The 19,028-nt window shown below is 41.8% G+C and overlaps 1 long non-coding RNA gene across 1 annotated transcript in view; it reads left to right on the forward strand.

Annotated features, from left to right (window-relative positions):
• Window positions 1-400: 400 nt before the first annotated feature.
• The window catches only part of LOC129507495 (uncharacterized), a 47,548-nt gene continuing 28,920 nt past the window's right edge, over window positions 401-19,028 (forward strand). The window contains exon 1 of the long non-coding RNA XR_008664017.1: window positions 401-548. This is a non-coding gene — a long non-coding RNA (uncharacterized LOC129507495). The remainder of the gene's footprint in view (window positions 549-19,028) is intronic.

The raw sequence follows: 19,028 nt of genomic DNA on the forward strand, positions 1-19,028 counted from the left end.
GCTGACCCCTGACCTGGGGTGACTGACAGAGGCTCCTGCTGACCCCTGACCTGAGGGGAGCGACAGAGGCCCCTGCTGACCCCTGACCTGAGGTGACTGACAGAGGCCGCTGCTGACCCCTGACCTGAGGTGAGGTGGGCCCCTGCTGATCCCGGACCTGAGGTGACTGATCGAGGCCCCTCCTGCCCCCCGGACCTGACGTGAGTGACAGAGGCCCCTGCTGCCCCCTGACCTGAGGTGACTGATCCTGATCGAGGCGTTGAGATACAGGATTCATTACTAGTGACCTCTGACCTGAAGCTACGGATGACCTCCGACGTGAGGTCGTGACGTGAGCGACGTAGGCGTGGTGACGCACGATCGGCGACCAGTGACCTTCGACGTGAGGTCAGAAGGAAGACGGTCCGCTCCGCGCGGGACCAGGCGCTTGTGGTGCAGAAGGGCGGAGAAGCCGCGGCGGGGCCGGGGCTGCTGGCTGCGCTCGCGGCCGTGGAAGACCCTCGGGACGAGAGGCGGACACGGCAGGGCCTGCTGGGCGCGCTGGGGCGGTCAGTGTTCTTCCCTCCGGAAACGGAGGCTGGAGTGGGGGCGACGGCCTGTGTGTGTGTATGTGTGTGGGGGTGCGTGGGCTGTGTGCGTTCTTGGGACGGGGTGGGCGCGTGGGGGGTGTGGGGGGTGCGTGCGGGAGGCGGGGGCGGGGTTCGGGCCGCAGAGGGCGGCGCCCGGGGAGGGCTGCGGGGCGGGGCAGAGGGCGCTCCGTGGGGGGCGGCGCAGGGAGGCGCTGGGAGCCCCGCGGGGTCAGGCCGAGGCCGCAGCCCAGAAGGCGGAGGGCGCGCATGCGCGGCGTGGGGGGGCGGGCCCAGGGCGCAGAGCCTGAGCGTCCTCGGCCTCGCCCGCAGCGGGAAGCGGCGGGGGATGACTGGCGGCAGGGAGGCGGTCGCGCGCTGACGCCGCCTCGCCGAGGCCCGCTGCACTGTGGGGTCAGGAGCGCCGGCTGACCGTCTTCCCTGAACGGAGTCTGCGCTTCACCGCGTTCTGCATCCGGTCGTGGCGCCCGTGTTGAGGGCCGCCGTCTCTCGGCCTTTCGCGAACGATTAAAACTCGATGAAGCCCCCCTGAAAGCTTCGCGATCCAAGACACGTGCTGGGAGCGTTCTTGGGCGCCGTAAACCCGGACGGGAGCCTTCCCTCTGCCGCTAAGTAGCACGTTACTCGGTTTTTTCCCCATCTCAGTGTCCCCATCTATAAAATGGGACGGTATCTGTTCTCATAAAGATTTGGGAAAAAATTGTTCGAATTCATGCACGTGGAGCATTTGCAAAGACCGAAAACTAATTGCTATGCACCGTGATGGTGGTTCCGAATATTATTTTCTTTCTTTTCTTTTCTTTTTATTTATTTATTATAGTCACAGAGAGAGAGAGGCAGAGACACAGGCAGAGGGAGAAGCAGGCTCCATGCACCGGGAGCCCGACATGGGATTCGATCCCGGGTCTCCAGGATCGCGCCCTGGGCCAAAGGCAGGCGCCAAACCGCTGCGCCACCCAGGGGTCCCCCGAAAATTATTTTCTATACGCCAGTAACTGAATCGCGTAAGTCGGTGACATCTCTACCCCAGCAGCCTCATTTTCCGAGCATACAGCAGTTGGCCTAGGCGGTCAGTACTGCCTTTTCTAACCCTAAACGCTAATAATTCTGTGATCCTAAGGCAAGGTGTGTATGGCCTGAGGAATCTATTATGTGATTTCTTTTCAGATACATGCACAGGTCTCCCTCTCCACTCTTAAAAATGATACATTAAAAAATTGATACATAACAAAAGTGACTGAAAATAGTGGAAAGTGCCTTCAGAGAGCGTTAGGCGAGCTGAGCCTGCTTGCCCTCAAGCTGCGGGGTAGCCCCCTCGCCACTTTGTCGGCCCACGCGGCCGTGGCATATGACCGTCTCTTACAGGTGCACCGGAATAAGGGCCAGCTTATCAAACAGAGTGAACGACATGATGATTTTAACAGCTGTCACAGGCTCTTCACCGGTTTCCAGGCATCCTTGGCGTGTGACCACCGTGGACGCAGCCTAGCACGCTGGGCACTGCGGGCAACACATGAAGGGTCACTGATCAGGCTTAAAGTACAAGAGCTGATGCAGGTGATCAGCTTTGCCACACTCCTCCCAGAAAACCTCTGATCCCCTTGCAACTCAGTAAGGGCGGATTTCAAGAGCTGTCCCAGAGTCTCTCTGCCCTCCGTGGTGGAAAGTGGCGGAAAGTACAAGGCCCGTTATGTAACTTTCAGCAAGCTCGTTGGCTAAGTTTACAACATTTGGTAAAACCTCTAATTTGCATGTGCTTTCTTTGGATTTTTAAGTCTGTCCAGTTTTGTCTGGTTTTGGAGCATCATCTTTGGAGGGAACGTCAAACAGTTCTTTGGAAATTCTGACCAGTTCCACCAACCGACTCTGATGGGTTGGACCTGTACTTTTACACCTACCTTCGTTTTTTTGCAAATAAAATGCCCTAGTGAGAGCTGTAGGGATTTATGGTGAGTGAACTAAAGATTTTCTTTCTCTGTTTCCTTTGACTCAACGTTTGAGAGCACTAAGTGATGTGGTTTAGCTGTGAGTGTGGGTTGGCATCCATAAAAATATTTTATACCCTAAAGTAGGCAGAGCCTCTGACTGTGGGACGAGAGAACCCTCAGCGAAATGTATTTTGGCAACGTTGTTATTTTTGTAGTGTTTATCATAGCCTGCTCTTGGGTCAGTTTTCTGTATTTATGTCTCCGTCCTGTGAGGGCTTAAACATATACATCTTACTTCCTTTGAGATTGCCAAGAGTTGTGCACTGAACAAGTATTTACTGATCATTCATTAATAAAATAACAAAGTTCTTTCATAAACTCTTGGGACAAATTGAAGAAAGTAAGAAACTGTTTTCCTCTGAATAGAAAATAAAATGGCATTCATTTGTGTTTAGATAGAAAAAACCCTGGGTATTTTGTCCCGTCTTAAACCAGTTTCCTTGTACTACTATTTTATTTAGAACATTTGAGTACTTAGAGAAGTGAAATAAACCTCCACTCTTCAAAGGTTAATTAGTCCATAGAGCTTTCTGTACAATCTTATTTATTACCTCAATCGTATTTATTTGGATAAAAGTACCTCTTTAATAGCTAAAAGTATACTCAAAGAGAGATCTCGTAAGGCTAATTTTTTCAGACTCGTGCCTTGTTATTTAGAAAGTACACTGAATCGTGGTATATCGTACTTAGCGTGTTCTGGAGTAAGACCTTATAGTACTCGGTGTCTGTATGTCATTACGGATCGGCACAAAGTAAGAGTGGTTTATCCAAAAGTACTGCTAGCTTGGGAGTGACAAAGTACTTACTATTCTATAAATATATTCCACATACCGTTGTTAAAATAAACACAGATCGTTTCAATAAGTCCGATACGTTTTTATTGATCCTTTTCCCGTCCAAATGTTTTTGAGAAGCTTCCTGTTTATCTGTGGGACAAGCAGCGTATGGCAAGTCCATCCCAGAGTGTCTGGAAAGTTCATCATGCTCTAGATCCCTGTGTTTCCATCTGTCTGAACAAAATTAACAAAATTAACCCATCCTCTGTCCCATTCCCTTAGTCACCCATCCTGCTAAAGTCGTTACGGGTGACGCATTACACTCATAAATAACACATTCTTACCTCTTTGTAAAGTTAATGCTTTCATGTAAGAAGCGGGCAGAAGTTTCAGACTTTTTTTCAAGTCGGTTGAAAAGAGAGCTTTGAGCAGGTAAGCTGGTTTATTATTTTTTGAATCATATTCTATTCTGCTACTTGCCATTTACTACACATTGATCTACTCTGGAGAGAACTGACGTAAGTATGTGTAGAAGGTAGGATAATTTTCCAGGACTTCTTGGCCATTCTGCCCAACTAATGGATGTTTGAATAACAGAAGACACACATCACATGGAGTTTGGACTGGGCCCATGTTTGTACAAGGGTTTCTCTGTTTCGGGGAGGAAAAGAATGATGTATACATGGCTGGCACTTTAAAGAAACACCAGCCTGTCTAGCCAGTCATTAGTGAGGTATGCCGTTGAATTAGTGGAAGACTTCCAGGTATGCACTGGTCGGTCCTTGTGTAAGCAGTGAATCAAGCCCTGACCCTAGGCCAGGCAGTGCCCAAATAGCAAGAAAGGTACTAGATGTTATCTCCTCCACGGGATCAGATTTTTATACAAATTTAAAAAGATGTGGGCAGAAGTAACTAATTTCAATCTGTCTTTTCCTTTTAATGTTTTTATTTAAAAATATTTCAATCTCTCTGAGATTTTGAGAGGATAGGAGTATATATATATTTTTTTTTACAAAGCACTGAACTTGAAAAGCAAGTGGGACATTAAGAACAGAGAAAGCCCTACAGAGTAGTTCAGACTTCATTATTACAGACCTCAAATTCTGTTTTAGGCTCCGCCACTGTCATGATGTAAATGTACACGTGACTCTTCAGCACCCCATATTTTCTGTCATCTCCTCCTCCTACCTCAGAGCAGCTTTTCTCTTTGCCTGTGTTTTTAAGGCCCGTGTTCTCAAACAGCGAAATGTTCTCTTAAAATAGTTCTCATCTTAGCAGACTGGTTGTTGAAATAAGCTACCTGTTGTCAAGACAAAGATAATCAAAATATATAGGAATCATCTCTGATCCGAGGATTGAGTCTCTGGTTTGAAGAGGTCAGGCTCTCCCTAGAAAGGAAAGGGCTTTTCCTGAAGAGTTTTCTAAGTTTATATTAAAGATTTAAAACCTACACTGGCCAAGTACACACAATTCAATACATTCCAGTTTTCATCTTTGCTCTGTACAGTCCCACCTGGCATTGCTTAGTGTGTCACCCTTTCATCGCTCTCAAGTGAGTCTTCATGGTTTCTCCCAATAGACCACCTTCTACTTTTGTTCTCATTCTCCTTTGTCCTAGACTCTGCTTTCTTCCGTTAAAGCCCAACCCAAAAGCCACAAAAGCTTTCTTGACAGTCCCTGCCCTCAAAATGGCTCTGCTCCCGTGGTCTAGCCCTTGAAGGTCAGTACTTGTCAGTGGGTCACCCTGTAATAATATAATGATATCTAATGGTGTGCTATTTATATCAGAGACCTGTTTAGGTGCTAAACCCATGTTAGCTGATACTCCCAGCAATCATACGAAGAGGACTCTTTTTTTTTAGAGAAGGGAGGGTAGAGACTGGGACCCTGCCCAGCAATCAAAGACACACGTGCCTGTGGGTTTGACCACCATGTTCCTCTATGAAGACTCTCATCGTTTATATAAGTTTTACATCTTCCATTGTGTGCAGCAGGAAGTTAGTGTGTTATCACTAAATAGTGACTAATGTCAGAATTAAAAGACCAAATATACTTGAGTGTACACAGTCTTATATTATTTTACATTGACGTTGAAATCTGGGAAGAAATAGGAAAGAGTGGCCACTTTAAGAGTCTGTTTAAATCCTCGACATCACCGCATTTACGTGATATTTGAGAGTTCCAAAGGAGCCAGTCGGTGACCATTTGGATTTCAGGCATCGCTACTTTAGCTTATAATAATGATAAAACTTTTACATTAATTTACAACTTTTCCTCTCACCTTGGTAAGAACCCAGAATGGTGCAGAATGGGAGACAAAAACAGAAACGTTGAGAAAATCACTACGTGTTCACAGTTGCTCTAGGACCTGATAGAGTGAGAAGGGTGCCATGAATCATGAATCATGAGGTAAAAGATAGTCCCAGGTTCAGCGGCTAAACCACAGAAAACTGCATGTAAACCAGTTAGCCCTTGAGAGGGACACAGAGTCCACAAATGTACAGCATGCATTTTTAACCACTTACCTGGGAATAAGAGATAGTAATTGCAAAAATGACATCATGGAAGTGCTTAACCCCGTGACCACTTCAGGCAATGCTGGCAAAGTGCTAACTGTGCCAAGAATAAAAAATAAAAATAAAGGTGGGTGATTTCATATCCCAGATGAATATCCAATTTACTGACTAGCTTAAAAATAATTTTTCTTGCCCACTGTTAAGTCCAAGAGTATTTTTAGTGCTACAGCAGTATAAAAACAGCAACAGAAAACAGGATTTCTTATTTTCTTTCATTCTTCCCTCTCTCCCACCTGACTTGTGCTCACCCCTCCAATGCCAAAGACATGTCTGTAGCATAGATGTGGGCTGTGTATGTAAGGTTTATGGTGAGTCTGTTCTATATAAACATTTTTCAGGTTGATGATCAAAGACTTTTGTAAAATGCAAGGGATCCAGACATTTGTCCTTTATATTTCGACTGTAGTATCAAGTTTATTAGAAAGCTAATGAGTAGTGAAGTACTGATACACTAACAAGAAAAAAACACAACTTACTAACATCAGCATAGCAGTTGCTATCCTAAAATCCTTCCCTGACTCCCATCTGTACAAACCCAGTACAACTTAAAGGATGACTTGATTTCTCTTCTTCTTTAAAAAAAATATTTAAATATTTTAAGATACAGTTGAATTAAATTTTCTAAAGCTTTTTACTTTTTTCATTTGACAAAAGTTCCCACTTGCAATAGGCAGTTGTATGTCATCTACAAATACTGTTGCCAAAGGAGATGTCCATGGGTTGGAAAGCTGTAAATAGTAGTCACATTGCTATACATTGTGAATAGAAAAGTGGAAGGAAAGTATCTTAGGAAAAAGAAAAATGGATCTATGAATATGGCTTCACTTTTAATTCCACTTTCATTTAGACACAGTAGTCCTTTGTTTTGCAAATAATTCTACATGGGAAACTTCGTTACATACAGTTTACCATAAGAGAAAATGGCAAAACACTTAAAAAAATTGTTATATAAATTTTTGTGCAGAAAGACCAAATTATATTTTTAGGCACTTATGAAAGATTTAAAATATGATTGTGTTCTAAGGATTTTTGTCTGTTTTGGAACCATACCACAAGAGAAGTTTTCGAAGCAATTAATTTCTTGAGGGGATATATAAAAATAGGTTTAAAAAAATTCTAATATAAATACAGGTCGCCTCTTTAGAAGTAGATTATTTTGATAAAATTCATTTGTAAGTTAATGGTTTGAAAGTTAGCACACCTGCTTAGAGATAGCAAAGCTGAAAAAATTTGCTGAATTTGGCACATTAGAACTACAAAATTGTGAGAAAGACGCTCTTAAAATACCATTAAGAGTGCTTATTTCTTAAGTCATGAACTCATCAGTTATTCCCTGAAGTAGTGCTCCATAAATATTCTTAAGTTTACTTCAAGGGATTGTTAAATAAAAAAGCAATCTAAAAATGATATTTACATGGTGATAGTTGCGGAGAAAATGGTAAGTCAAGATAAAACCATATATCTGTTCATATGCATAAAATACATGTGTGACAGATTAACATGCCAGCATACTCATTGCTTGGTCCCTCTCTATTTCTTTGTCGGAGTCGAACCCTAAGGGCACTCTCAGTCCATAGGGAAGCAGAAGCAGGAATTTAAAGAAGCTGCTGACCCAAGTCTAGGAAGGAAAGGTTTCACTTTGCTCCAAATGTCGAGACGATTTTTCTCCTTCTAAGACTTGTGAACACGGGTCCAGAGAGGAAGGAGCGGGTAACTGGAATCCTCACTGGAGAGGAGGAAGCTTCTTGATAGGACCAGGGAGTCAGGTAGAGGGACCTTGGCCTGCACTTCTGCTGGTGTAGACAACAGGCCCTGCCATCAGCTCCTGGGGGCATCTGTAAGCCCCCACCCATCACAGGGATGGAGAGTTGGATACCGTGTCCACAGTCAGTCAGGAATTGTGTACACAGTTGGGGCAATGGGAAAATGCTTGGGAAGGACCTAGAGGAAGCACATGAAAGGGATAATCTTCATGACCAGGGCCATTTGTGGAATTGGGGGAGATGGGAGAATTTTGGGGTACTCTCTTAAAGGTTTTACAACAAGAAAGTATTCATTTGATGTGTAATTCAAAGAATTTTAAATCATTGATTTAAAAAATATAGTCAGGGATCCCTGGGTGGCGCAGCGGTTTGGCGCCTGCCTTTGGCCCAGGGCGCGATCCTGGAGACCCGGGATCGAGTCCCACGTCGGGCTCCCGGTGCATGGAGCCTGCTCCTCCCTCTGCCTGTGTCTCTGCCTCTCTCTCTCTCTGTGACTTTCATAAATAAAAAAAAAAAAATCTCTAGCTCCATCCTTGTTATAAAAAATATATATATATAATCAAATACTTTAAAATTTATTCTTGACAGCTGATGATTTTTAAAAAGAAAGTTTAAAATGTTACTGGCTGAATGTCTGTATCTCCCCCCAAATTCATATGTTGAAATCCTAACCCCCAAGGTAATGGTATAAGGGGGTGGAGCCACGAGGGGTGTTGAGGTCGTGAGAGTGGGGCCCCCATGCGTGGTAGTACCACAGCCCACAGAGCTGTCATCCCTGTCACTACTGAGGGAGGAAACAGTGTGTGAACCAGGACGCAGTCTCTCCCCTGACAATCTGCTGGCTCCATGATCTTGGACAGTGAGAAATAAATTTCTGTTGTTTACACACCACCGGTCTGCAGCAGTTTGTTAGAGCAGCTCGAACAGAATAAAACGGAAGCAAATGAAAATTTTAACTCAGACTCCAAATGGGTCTTTGGAGGCATTGCTGAGAGATTTATGAGTTGTATTACGTCGAATTTCATGTCAGAAGACCTTATTTTCCTTTTCCATGGTAATACCTCTAATCATTTATTACAACAAAATATCAGATGTGATTTAGGTTGATTTGAGAGAGATGGAAAAAGAGCCAAAAAGGGAAGAGAAAGGGGAAATGTGAAGGGACTAAACAGGATATGTGTCTATAGCAGCTGCCATTTGTTGGCATTTATTGAGCGCTTTTTGTATGCCAGCTCCTAATTTTACCGCTTTATGTAGATTATATAACGAAGTCTTCAAAACAACTTCAAGAAGGAGGTGGTGTTACTACTCCATTTTACATTTACAGTTGGACAAACACTACAACTTGCCCAAGGGCACAGAGCTGGAGGGAGTGAAGAGAGGTGACCCTTGAAGTTTGGCTTTAGGTGTGAACTGCCAGCCAGCATATCTGATTTCCTCCTTCATTGAGTGTAATACAAAATAGCATAGAGGACTTTAAGGCTGGGGATGGAAAGAGAAGAGTGGAATGTATGCGGAAACTGGTACAAGAGGGAGTCAATTCTGGATCAACCTGTTTCTGTAATTACCACTAGGTGGCAGTGGTGGCCCAGGACACCTTAATTATTTTCAGGAGCAAGAGGGTTAAACCATAGGCCTTAGGGTGATAGGGAGTGAGAAACTGTACAACCTCATTCAATGGTATGAGATGTTCTTGGATCAAAAGTGACCGCTAAAGGGACCTTTCTGACTCTGGCTCAAGACAAGCATGGCACATTATCTATTAACATTCTCATCAGTTTCTTCTATCAACCTCAAAAATTGTCAACTACAATTAATATCATCTTGATAAAGAGATGATTCTGTGCCAAGTATCATGTATTTGTCAGCTGATAAAAAGACTCCATCCTTCTTCTCCAGGGTCATTATCACAAAGATGACAGTGTGACACGAGATTAAAGTAAAACGGTAATTATTAGAAATACGTGTGGCATTGGGCTATAATCAAGTGATATTTAGCTAGGAAATCTAGGATTACTGAACCTAGCCACTCGAACCCTATAAAGTTCCTGAGAAGGAGATGCTACTTGCACGAGGAACAGGTGATAAACTAGTTCCCACCCTTTTGTTGGGGTTGACTTTCTACTAACTGCCCCGTTTGGAACTTGCTGGAAGACTGGACATTCACAGATGATCTGAGCTCAAGCACAAAGTGGAGCTTCTGCCTTCTATTAGGACGCTCTTCTTACTGCCAGCTGGTTTGCACGATGAAATGAGTTAAGTCTAAATTCTTCCTGGCCTGAGCAGCTGAGAGCCCAGGATGGCTGGTTTGTGTGAAGGGTCTGGATCCTGGGTCACTTTCCCTGTGGAAGCAGAAGAGCAGAAAATGTAGGGGCAAAGTCCAAGAGAGAGCCATACCGACCATGGGAACTATTGGTACCTAGCCATCAAAGATTAGCAGCTGTGGCCTGAGCACTGTTCTGGAAGCCAGGCCCATCAAGAGAACTTCTCTACACTTTGGGAGGCGGTCAGTAGCAAGTGGGGAGAAAATTGAGAATCCTATCCTTCTCCACCATACAAACAAATAAGGGTAACTGCATTTTACCTTTCCTAGGGCTGTGCTACTCAGAGCCGAGAGCCATCAGCAGCTAGTGAGCACTTGGAAGTGTTACTGAGAGAGCGGTGAGACTCAAGAAACTGAATCTTGGATTTGATTTGATTTGATTTGAATTAATTTCAGTTTAAAAAGCAAAACAATATAAAATATTGTCTTGGTAGGATTCATTTCTCTTTAGCCATGGTATTGGTTATCTAACCCCTGGATTATCTAACCATTGGTAATCTAACCATTGGATTAGATACTGTTACATTGTAATGAGTTTGTTGAATCGCACATCCTTCCTGGTATTACAAATACATACGCCACCAACTGAATCAGTGTCAAAGGATTGATTCAGTTGGGGTAATTTTTGTGATGTGTTTATGTGAATTTTATATTTAGGCAGCGTGAGTTACAGTGATACCTATGTAAATTGTAATTGATAATTAAATTGAAATGTTTAAATGATAATATACTTTCAACATTAATATAAGTGGACACATTTAAAATAAAGGCATACGTCTGATTCAGTTGAAAAGGAAGAAGATGGTATTTTGAAGGAAACAGTAAAGAAAAAAACTGGAAAAATATATGTGAGAATGTAATGATAAGAGGCAATTACATTTTGTTGGGCAAATCAAAACTGCTTGCTTGTGTAAAAATTTTTTTGAAGATAACAGAGTGGACAATGTTCAGAGATATTTTTAGCAAACACGTAGTAAATATAATTAAATGTCTTTATGCATTTTAAATTATTTTTTAACAGTATCTGAGCTTGTAACTCTGACAAGCTATAAAATGACTTGGATACTTGCATAAAAAAAAGAAAATCCTTTTTAGATAGATGACAAGTCATTATTTCAAGTACAGCAATTTTGTTAGATAATAAGAAAAAGACTAAAAAATACATTTTATAAAAAGTTAAAGATCATTGAGGAAATTGTCAAATAATCACCCGTAAGGGGCACTGGGGTGGCTCAGCGGTTGAGCATCTGCCTTTGGCTCAGGGCATGACCCTGGGGTCCTGGGATGGAGTCCCACATCGGGCTCCCTGCATGGAGCCTGCTTCTCCCTCTGCCTGTGTCTCTGCCTCTCTATCTGTGTGTCTCATGAATAAATAAAATATTTTTAGAAATTACCAATAAAATACAAAGTCTTTCTAAAAATATTAAAGATCAATTGAAAATTTGAAAAACAAATACTTTCTTTAGGTTTAAGATGAATCATGCAGTATGAGATATTGCTCCATTAATATCTTAGTTACCTTTTGTCTCAAAAGGCCTTCAGGTTCACCAAAAAGCTGTTAGCAACTCATGACCTGGAAAATTAAGTTGTGCTATAGATACATTGAATACTTCTGTTAAGAAGAATTTCAAATTTGTTTCAGAAAGTCACTTTCTATTGTAACAGACTCTAGTTACATTTGGTCAAAAATTCAAATATATTGGAATTTTATAAAACGAGACTCATGTTTTCTTATTGCCTCATTTCACTGTAAAGTGCACATTGGAAATACTTGTGCTTTGTGTACTGAGAGTCTTAAAAGTATCATGAATGAAATTGTTAAAATTATTCAAATTTAAATGTAAAGGCCATGGATATACATATATTCACAGATCATGAGTTATCGTTAGTTTTGGTAACTATTGAAAGAAAAGACAACAGATTCATGAAATCTTGTGTTCTCTGCTAGTGCTTATTAGGTGAGTCGTGAGAATTTTACAAAGATGTATTGTTACCTCCATATCAGGATTTTTTTTTAAAGATTTCATTTATTTATGGGAGACACACACACACACACACACACACACACACACACACACAGGCAGAGGGAGAAGCAGGCTCCCTGCGGAGAGCCCTATGGACTCGATTCCAGGACCCCAGGATCATGCTCTGAGCCAAGGCAGACGCTCAACCACTGGGCCACCCAGGTGCCCCAAACTATGGTTGTCTTTAACAGATGCCCCCATATCAGGATTTTTTGAAACAGAGGTAATAATGATGAAAAATGGCAGTGGGATTTATGTTTTCTCAACTTATATCACACTGCATAAAAATAAGTGAAATTTAAAGCTCTCGAAGAAGTATTTGCAACTTAGCTAGACAGGTACAAAAATTTATGTCAAAACTAAAACTATTCATGTTTCAAATCAATATTTTATACATTTTTAAAACGAATCAACAAACAAGACAGTTTTAATTGTAATTGCCAGTATTATGTAAATTGGTTGTAAAAATTAGAACAATTTTGAGGAACACTGTTGATATTGATAAACTTTTAGAATTGCTTTTTGATTCAGGAAGTTCTTTGAATTTGATGTTAATAACATTGAGCTGACACGAGTTAAATTTACTTAATTTGGGTAGACAGTTGAAACTGACATATTTCTGCTTCAAAGACAAAGTTTTTCTAAAGAATCATGAATCAGTTTTGTCAGTGTGGATGTGAATATTAATAGAAAATGATTCTTTGTTACTTGCCTTAGTTATTGGGAAACATTTAAGGATGTTTGGGAAATCAGTAGGTGAATCTACTTTTTCAACTTGGAAATTTTATGAAGTCTGAGTCCAGATCATGCATTCCCCAGTAAAAATTTAGCTCCCACACAATATGTGCTATGGTCTGTAAATACAATGCGCACACCAGATTTCAAAAATTTAGTACAATAAAAAGAATGTAAAATAGCTCATTCATATTTTAAAATATTGGTTATTGAAATGATAATATATTTTGGGCATTGGGTTAAAATATAATACTCAAATTCAGCTCTCCTGTCCCTTTTTTCTTCTTTTGTAGTTACTGTAAAACTTTAAATTACTCCTCTGGCTCTCATTATCCTTGTGTTGAGCATCATTGGTCTGGGCTGTGCTCCGAATTACTTGGGGAGCTGGGCTCAGCCCTGAGGAATATTGGAGCCTTATTGTGACCTAACATCCTTACAATGCTTGATTCCAGAGTACTGTCTCAGAAGGGAAGATGGTGTGAGAGCAGAGGGCTTTCCTGGTCTCTCCTACCTCTGGAGTATACATTCCATGACCAACACCTGAGCATACGGTGTCCCCCTGGATACCAGAGCAGCAGCTCTCCCTCAGATCTGGGGCTGTCCTTCCCTCTTCACCCCCACCCTGCCCTGTTTCCTTTGACTTTATTTTTTATTATTTTTTAATTTTTTAAAAAAGATTTTATTTATTTATTCATGAGAGACACAGAGAGAGAGAGGCAGAGACACAGGCAGAGGGAGAAGCAGGCTCCATGCAGAGAGCCCGATGCGGGACTTGATTCTGCGTCTCCAGGATCACACCCTGGGCTGCAGGCGGCACTAAACCACTGTGCCACTGGGGCTGCCCTCCTTTGACTTTATAAACAAAGCCTTAGCCCCTGCCCTTCTCTAGCAATCTTATCTTTTTTCCACCCAAGTCCCCCCAAAAGCTACCACAACCCTCTTTTCCTTCCTTTTGTCCAGGGCACACACATCTGCTTATGCTAATTGGCTTCCTTTAGAGTCTCTTAGAAGGAATCAGACATTCTAATCAACAGAGAGCTTATCATTTCGTCCATCTGGTTCCAAAAACTTTAAGGAGTTACTATCTACTTAATGAAAGACATGTCTCCTCACCTTCATATAAACTTACAAAGAGGAAAGAAAACCCAGTGGGTTCATTCTTCCCGGGCCTCCAGTTTATGGCTCAGAAAAAAAATCAGAATTATTATGGAACATGAGTCAAAAAGCCAAGCAAATGGACATATTTATCAGCAGACTGATTTAGAAAGTGTTTTTGAAGATTAGCATGCATAGATGGACAAAGTCTAATGTTAAAAACCTGCTCTGCAAAACTGAAATGTTATAACAAATTCAGTCTGAAATTGTTTTAATTGGTGTGTACATGTGGAAACAATAGAAATCCATCAAGTAGGAAGTATGCCTATTCAGTTCTGAATGCACCCAGGAATTTTATGCATTATTTTATATTAGAATTCCAAGCAGAAAATAATACAGCTTCTTAGTAACAGCGAATGAATCCTATAATTAGTTTCTCCCTTCTTTTTCTTTTCTAGCAAAAATAAATATTTTTGTGATAGGTTTCATGTAAATATTCAGGTTATGCATTTAGGGTAATCTGTCCCTTTTCTGATTTTTTTCTTTTTAAATCAGAAAATGGTAGTCTAAGGTGATGAGTACTTAAAAAAAACATATTTGCCTTCTCTCTAGGCTGATTACTTAATGCTGTAAAATACCAATCTCTGAATATTACCTCTCAGTTTTCTTTTCTTCAAATGGGAAGGATAATAGTATCTACTCCTGGGGGTGTTGCAAAGATGAAATTAGATGACCTACCTAGCACAGAGATAGGCAAATAGTGTTCTTATCATCCATTCTCATTCTCATTGCCTGATCACTGTCAGCATCATCCCATCCATATCGTTATCAAGTTGCAGTATTTATCAGGACATGTCCCTTCTAGAGTGGCCTTACATCATAATCACATTTAACCTAGGCAGCTTGAACTCTGCATCCTCTAGAAAAAGGAGATGTAATAGTTTTGTTGATCCATTTGTCCCATGTTTGTAATGTGAGCATCACCAAATAAGATAGCAGAGTTTGAAGAGAGATGTTTTTCATGCAACACACACTTATTTCAGGAATAAAACCTGGTTATTAGGCTAACCGCAAGATAGTATTTTTTGACTTTTTCAGAGACTGACCTGTATTTCTAGGTAACCAGGAATTTCACAGATGATTTTTATAAATGTATTTACCATAAATGTTAATTTCAGAACCTAATTCTGACGTTACACAGGACTCTACTAGATGGGACAGAATCTACCTTTTGACCATTTCTCTTCATTGGCTGTGTCTTAGCTTAGAATTCTTACGTCTCTTCCTCTCTCACACAGAAATGAGAGGGAAGCCTGGGAGGGTCTTGTAAATGCCTTTAGTGCCCTAGACCTTTGTTCAAGATCAAGAAAGCTTTGGCAGCTACTGAGAGTTTTTGACTAAGAAGTGTAACTGAAAAAAAAAAAAGTGTAACTGAAATGATTATTTTAAGACATTAAATCGATTTTTAAAAGATTTTTCCCTTGGACATCCAAATGCAGAAGAATGAAACTAGACCATTCTCTTACACCATACACAAAGATAAACATGAAATGGATGAAAGATCTAAATGTGAGACAAGATTCCATCCAAATCCTAGAGGAGAACACAGGCAACACCTTTTTTGAACTTGGCCACAGCAACTTCTTGCAAGATACATCGATGAAGGCAAGGGAAACAAAAGCAAAAATGAACTATTGGGACTTAAGATAAAAAGCTTCTGCACAGCAAAAGAAACAGTCAACAAAGCTAAAAGACAACCTACAGAATGGGAGAAGAGATTTGCAAATTACATAAAGGGCTAGTATCCAAGATCTATGCAAAGAAACAAAATCCAATCATGAAATGGGCAAAAGACATGAACAGAAATCTCAGAGGAAGACACAGACATGGCCAACAAGCACATGAGCAAATGCTCTGCATCACTTGGCCATCAGGGAAATACAAATCAAAACCACAATGAGATCCCACCTCACACCAGTGAGAATGGGGAAAATTAAAGCAGGAAACCACAAATGTTAGGATGTGGAGAAAGGGGAACCCTCTTGCACTGTTGGTGGGAATGGGAACTGGTGCAGCCACTCTGGAAAACTGTGTGGACGTTCCTCAAAGAGTTAAAAATAGATCTGCCCTATGACCTAGCAATTGCACTGCAGGGGATTTACCCCAAAGATACAGATGCAGTGAAACGCCGGGACGCCTGCACCCCGATGTTTATAGCAGCAATGTCCACAATAGCCAAACTGTGGAAGGAGCCTCGGTGTCCATCGAAAGATGATGGATAAAGAAGATGTGGTCTATGTATACAATGGAATATTCCTCAGCCATTAGAAATGACAAATACCCACTATTTGCTTCGACGTGGAGGGAACTGGAGGGTATTATGCTGAGTGAAGTAAGTCAATCGGAAAAGGACAAACATTATATGTTCTCATTCATTCAGGGAATATAAAAATTAGTGAAAGGGAAAGGGAAAGAAGAGAAAATGAGTGAAATTATCAGTGAGGGTGACAAAACATGAGAGACCCCTAAGTCTGGGCAATGAACAAGGGGTAGTGGAAGGGGAAGTGGGCGGGGGGTTGGGGTGACTGGGTGATAGGCACTGAGGGGGGCAATTGATGGGATGAGCACTGGGTGTTACGCTATATGTTGGCAAATTGAACTCCAATAAAAAAAAATAATAAAAGATTTTTCCCCCTGGAGTGCCTGGGTGGCTCAGTCGGTGAAGCATCTGCCTCCAATCATGATCTCAGGGTCCTGGGATGGAGCCCTGCGTTTGGCTCCCTGCTTAGCGAGGAATCTGCTTCTCCATGCCCCTCCTCCCCCAACTCGTGCTCCCTCTCAAATAATTAAAGGTCTGGATGTCCCAGGATGACTGCATGAAGAAAGAAGTAGGTGGCTGAAAATTAACAGTAAGTGTACCTATGGGGTGCCTGGGTGGCACTGTTGGTTAAGCGTCTGATTCTTGATTTTAGCTCAGGTTGTGATCTCAGGGTCATGAGATCAAGCCCTGAGTCTGTCCCCACACTCAGTGTGGACTCAGCTTGGGTTTCTCTCTCCCTCTCCCTCTGCCCCTCCCCTCTGTTTGCTTTCTCAAAAAAAAAAAATCTTAAGTAAGCATAACTAAATAAAATTAGGCTTAACTGTGAAAGGGTTGTCCTGGTTCGGAGTGAGGAAACCAGTGCAAAGTCAAAGAGCCCCAAGGAAAGGCCACTAAATCTCAAAGCATCCATGCTGCCAGCAAAAATCAAAATGTGAAATCACAAGGAGTTTATTGAGCTTCATGGGGGCAGTCACTCTGCTTACCTTGTGAACACAGACCTTAGAGCCATAATCCCCAGACACATCAACAAATGTATGCTGAAATTTCAGAGAGAGAACAATGCCAAGACTCACCAGTTATTCATCAGTTAGAGTCAGCAGGGTTAGCAGTGTGTGCTATGTGAATCAAAGTTCCCTTTTCCTTGTGCCTATGAGATTGTATGTCCTTAGATAAGCTCCTAAGAGAACAAAAGAGGTAAGAACTCCAAAATGAGGGTGCCTGGATGGCTCAATCGGTGAAGTGTCTTGTCTGCCTTCAGCCCAGGTCATGATCCCAGAGTTCTGGGATTGAGCCCTGGGTCAGGCTCCCTGCTCATTGGGTGTCTACCTCTCCCTCTCCCACTCACCCTCAGTTGGTGCGCTTGCTTTCTCTCTCAAATGAATAAAATCTTATACCCCCCGAAACTCCAAAATGACGATTTATACCCTAAAGAGATTGAATTAATCTGAGCCTTTATAACCACAGGAGACAAAGTTACCATTCATCATCAAATACACGGGTTTTCTGTTTGCTTGGTTGCTTGGAATATACATATATATATAAAATTCATTTTTAATCAGAGAAATAGATGATCTAGGGCAAAATGAGGTCTGTCGTAGGACATAATAAATGACTATTTCTGCACATCTAAATTGTAGTGTGTAAATTTTAACCTTGCCATAGGAGTATGAGTACTGTTTAATCCTCTTCTTTCCTACCTCATGCAAGCCCAACATGCTCTACATATGTAGAATGTAATTTTTTTTTCCCGTCTCTACTGGTAGTAAAGATCAGAATGTTAGCAATTCAATTGATGAGTCAAATGCAATAAAAATATTACTTGGAATATAGAGTGAGACATAGGAGATCTTTACATATGGACCAGATAAGAGCTGAAAAGAAAAACTGTAGAAACAGCCAGAAAACTGGCATTATTAGCTGTGAGTCTACTGATGGCTATTTTAACTGCCATCCTACAGGTGGTGTGAATGAGGCACCCTCCATGGCTTGTTACAATAGCGACTTAGCGGTTAGACAACCCCCTCCCACCCCCCCAACGATGCCCCTGCTTGGGTTGATAATTGACAGCACCACACACCGTGATCATTTATAACCTCAGGGTGTTCTCTTGAAAATTATTTTTAGTTATTTGATGACACATTTCTCCTAATCCACAATACTGTGCTCTTTTTCCTCCAGCATTACATCGGACCAGACCACAAAAGCAGTGTTCAATAAACCATTTCATATCCTCGCCACTTGAAATCTTGTCTACTTAAAAAAAAAAAAATCTCCACCCGCTTGCTGTTGAGTCATGCCTTTTACTTAAAGAAGCAAAAGAGGCAAATGGTTTTTAATTGCCCTGCAAATATTTACATCCTATACATCCTGTGATTCAGCAATTATACTTATCAGCTTTCCACCCCCTGCTAAAGTAAACCACAACATTGTCATGAGGAAATCATGGGGAAAAAAATACTGTAGCAAGCTCATTCAGCTTTGCATGTAGTGCAAGCAGAAATGCCATCCCTCACTAGCTTGACCTGCAAAATTATTTTCCACCCTCAGGAGCAATTGGTCTTTTCCCACCGCTGATGGGCCACCACCGTGGCAGGATCTAACTGTTCCCTCAGAAATTCCAGAAAGGTCGTTCTCTTACAGTGCTGTGTCCTGTAAATACTTGAGCTGTGCCTGTAATTGCCCTGAACTGCGTTGCCTGCTGTGCTGACTTATGTCCCAGAGTAGTTTCGAAGGTCAGCCTGAGTGCCTTGATAGCTGGCTGTTACTTGGTAATGAAGTCATCAGGATAAGAAGCTTGGTTCATATTTGCATCTCAGTTATCAAAGAAATGCTTCTGGAAGT

This window comes from Nyctereutes procyonoides, unplaced genomic scaffold, assembly GCF_905146905.1.
Source record: "Nyctereutes procyonoides isolate TBG_1078 unplaced genomic scaffold, NYPRO_anot_genome, whole genome shotgun sequence".
Lineage (NCBI taxonomy): Eukaryota > Metazoa > Chordata > Mammalia > Carnivora > Canidae > Nyctereutes > Nyctereutes procyonoides.